The 4,217-nt window shown below is 54.3% G+C and overlaps 1 pseudogene across 1 annotated transcript; it reads left to right on the forward strand.

Moving 5' to 3' along the window:
- Positions 1-429: 429 nt before the first annotated feature.
- On the forward strand, positions 430-3,990 carry LOC309822258 (ataxin-2-like protein; annotated as a pseudogene). Its single transcript has 2 exons — positions 430-3,743; positions 3,843-3,990. The product of its transcript is annotated as an ataxin-2-like protein (transcript).
- Positions 3,991-4,217: the final 227 nt, after the last annotated feature.

Consider the following 4,217-nt stretch of genomic DNA (forward strand, 5'->3'; position numbering starts at 1 on the left):
CTCTTCCACATTTTTTTCTCTGCATCGTTGGTTTGTCTCTGACGGTCAACAATAACCTCTGTAAGACGCTTCAACATGAATCTTCCTTAAGGCACAGTTACTCGGGTAAAAGATGCTTGCTGATCATAGTGGTCACCTGCTATATTTAGTTTTATTTGTTCAGAGGGAGGATGCCCCTGATGGATGACAGTTGGTTTTTGGCCAAGTACCAGAGACATGAGATTGTACAAGCACCGCACAGAAATTCTCATGTTGTCTGCTGGATGTGAAACTATGCCTCCTCCAGGCTGAGCATCTGCTTCCTTTGGGGTTTCTTAATTCGGAAGAAATCTATTGGTCCCTAGGTCATATGGTCATGTGCAAAAATTAAATTTCAACTTACATACATGTTTTGTTAGGGTGGTCAATAAAATGCTTTGAGTCATAATAATGTGTTATGGTGAGATAAAATTATCTGGAATTAAAGGAAAGCAGCTCCCGACACCATGGGGCTCGCCCCTGCTCACCAACGGTGGTGGGGCCCCAGCTTCCCAGTCCCCCTCGCTTCCCACAGTCTCCAGCATGGGCCCAGCCCAAGCCTCCTCTTTCCCTCGCTTCCCCCTAATTCCCCTTCCAGACGCTGCCCTCAAGTTGAAGCCTCAGCCACCACAACAAACCTCGAGCCCCAGCAGCCGCCCCCACGCAACAGGCCGTGGTCCACTGGCCTCCCAAGAGCACCAGCCATCCCAACGGGCGCCTCCTGGGGGCCCCTGGCCTCCACCTCGGCTGCCCCAAGGCCTCCCGCGGCTGCTTCCCCCTGCCTGGGGCCTGCAGCTGCTTCTGGGAGCAGGCTTCGCTGGAGCCAAGGGCATCTTGGTGCCGCAGCCACTGCCACCACAGCAGAAACATCAGGAGAGGCCAGGGCAGCAGCCATCAGCAGCGCCAGGGGACAAAGCACAGGAAAGGCACCCCACAGTCACTGGTGTTTGAGGGTGACAGCAATTCTAGAATGCTGCATTTCCTTACAACTGTTGTGGGCTCCACTTGTGATGTAAAGGTGAAGAATTGTACCACCTGTGAAAGTATCTTCAAGATGCTGAGCTCAAAGTTCGAACTGGCAGTAGACGCTGTGCACAGAAAGCATCGGAGCCAGCAGGTGGTCCTCGTCAGGAAGACATTGTGGACACCATGGTGTTTAAGTCAAGTGATGTCGTGCTTGTCTACTTCCAAAATGTTGACTTCACTTATGCTACTAAAGTTCACTGATTCAGCCATTGCTATGAACTCAAAAGTGAGTGGGAAGCACAAAGAGAAGATGCTTCAGTGCTGGGAGGGTGGGTGACAGCAACAGCGATGACTATGACCTGGAGTCTGACATGTCCAATGGATGGCGCCCCAATGAAATGTTCAAGTTCAATGAAGAGAACTACAGTGTAAAGACCGCCTATGACAGTAATCTCTCTTCTTGTCCCTTAGAGAAGGACAACTCAGAAGAATTTCATCAGCGGGAGCTGTGCGCAGCCCAGTTGATTGAAAGACTAAATAGAGCCCCCAGTACTGCCTGCGGATCACCATAGACAATGATGAAGGGTGCACCGAGGAGGAGAACAGTACAATTCAGCAACGGGGTTCAGGAGGAGAGAGCCCCAGCTTGGCATCTAGAGAGGGAAAGTACATCCCTCTACCCCATCGAGTTCAGGAGTGTCCCAGAGGAGGAGTTTGATGCAGTAGTTCTCGTGCCGGCTGGCCTGGCCTTAGCTCTTTGCCACTTCTTGGCCTTCACCATCTTGACAATAGCAGCTCTAGCCCAGGTTCTGAGAAACGCAGTATCAATGGAGACGCCTCCCACACGTTCCCTAAGGCACAGTGGCCTCTGAGAGGTACCAAGACTCTGTCTTTCCCCAGCAACAGGCCGTCTGGAGAAGCTTCTGTTCCACCTACTCCTGCAGTGGGCCGGATGTACCCCCTGCACGCTCCCAAGTCAGCTGCCCCTGCCCCAGTCTCAGCTTCCTGTCCTGAGCCTCCCATCTGCTCAGCAGTACCGACCTCTTCAGCTTCCATCTCCATGATGTCATCAGTTGGGGATCCTGGAATAGGCTTCATTTCCCCAGCTTCTCCAAAGATCTCACTGGCCCCCACAGATGTAAAAGAACTCCTGGCCAAGTACCCTGAGAGAACGCTGCAGTTCCAGGAGCTGTCCTGGATAGCTAGGAAAGTCACTGGCCTTCAGAACAAACAGAAACACTTTCAACTGGAAGAACTGAGAAAGTTTGGGGCCCAGTTTAAGTTTCAGCCTAGTAGCTCCCCTGAGACCAGCCTGGATCCTTTCCCTCCCCAGATCCTAAAGAAGGAGGCCAAAGGGAAGGAGAAGGAGGTCTTTTGGCTTCAGACTCCATGGGGGCTGTTTCTTCCTTTTAGAATCCATATCGCTTAAGGAGGACGAACTACCCCTGCTACCAGCAGGAGGCACCGAGGGGCGGGGTCAGCCCCTCTGCCTTGCCCAAGCCAAAGAGATGACAAGGATGAGGTCTCTGTTGCTGAACAAGTGAAGAAGTCAACGCTGAACCCTAAGACCAAGGAGTTCAATCCCACTAAGCCCCTGCTGTCTGTTAATAAATCAACCCAGTACTCCACCTTCTCCTGGGCCCCGGACTCATTCAACTCCCTCCATCCCGGTGCTGACAGCAGGTCAGAGTGGGCTATAAAGCCCCCAGTACATTTCCTACATACCTCAGATACACATGGGACCAGCTGTTCAGGCACCTCAGGACAGAAATCCTGTGTCCAACTCAATGCCTGGACAGCAGGACAAGTACCAGGGAGCAAAAGGCTCCCTGCCCTCCCAGCACTCGGACAAATAGACAGCTTCAGCCCCTCTGATGATGCAGGTCACCGCCACCGCTTCTGCCCCACCTCTGGTGGCTGCCACATCTTATTCTTCCTACATTCCCTACAACCCACAGCAGTTCCCAGGCCAGCCCACCATGATGCAGCCCATAGCCCCTTACCCCTCACAGTGTTTGCCCCTATGCTTCAAAGCAACCGACGCATGCTGACGTCAGGGAGCCATCCCCAGGCCATTGTGTCACCCTTCACCCCTCAGTACACTTCTGCAGAGTAGCCCACCCCCCAAGCCCTTTATGCCACGGTTCACCAGTCCTATCTGCACCATGCCATGTAGCTCCATGTGCACCAGCCGCAACCAGACACCATACCTATTGGGAGCCAACTGCAGTCCCAGAATGTGGACCCTGGTCCCATCCAGCACCAGGTGGGGCAGGCCCCACACCTGGGCAGTGTATAGCCATAGCAGAACCTGTACCACCCAGGGGTCTTGACAGGTACACCACCTTCTCTGCCACCTGGACCTTCTGCCCAGTCCCGTCAAAGTAGCTTTCCTCAACCAGCCGCTGTGTATTCCATCCATACCCACCAGCAGCTGCCCCATGGTGTCACCAATATGGCCCATGTTACCCACGCCCATGTCCAAACTGGAATCACAACAGCCCAGCCTCCTCACCCTGGGGCCCCCACCTGCCCCAGATGATGATGCTGCACCTACCCCAGAGCCATGGGGGCTCCCCTCAAGGGGCAATGCCCCACAGTGGGGTGCCTGCATTCTCAGCTTCCATACACTCACCCTACCCCTACATTGGACACTCCCAAGGTAAGCAGCCTGGGCAGGTGCCTGGATGTCTGGGAGGAGCTGATGACAGGATTCATGAGTTCTCTTTAGCTGGAGGAATTTGGCTGATGTACTGCAGGTAGGGCAGGATGCATGGGCTCTGGGTGGGGAGTGAGGGGTCTTGGAGGCAGGGCTGTTGCAGAGGGCACCTGCCAACCTGCACCTGTCTGTGATGTAGGGTGAGCAGAAGCCACAGTCGCTGCCACCAGGGCCTTGCTCCTGGCTCTGTTCTTTGCTTCCTTCCATCCTCCCTCAGTTGTGATCCAGCAGCCCCCATCCCTGCTGCCTCCTCAGCTCTCAGTGAACCCAGCTGTTTCCTGACTTAGCCAAGGTAAGGTCAGCACAGCAGACAACATCAAGCTAGGATGTGGGGGGCTGAGCTGGGCACATGAGGAAGAGCTCTGGTTCACTGGGAAACGGTGATTGGGCAGTGCTTCTGACAGCCCCATGAGACATCTTGAGGGGGCCGGACCTAGCAACACTCCCCCCACACTCCACACTGGACGGCATTGCCTTCCTTTGTTTAAACTGCCCTGTTTCAGCCACCACTGGC

This window comes from Grampus griseus, assembly GCF_964374135.1.
Source record: "Grampus griseus genome assembly, chromosome: 4".
Taxonomy (NCBI): Eukaryota; Metazoa; Chordata; class Mammalia; order Artiodactyla; family Delphinidae; genus Grampus; species Grampus griseus.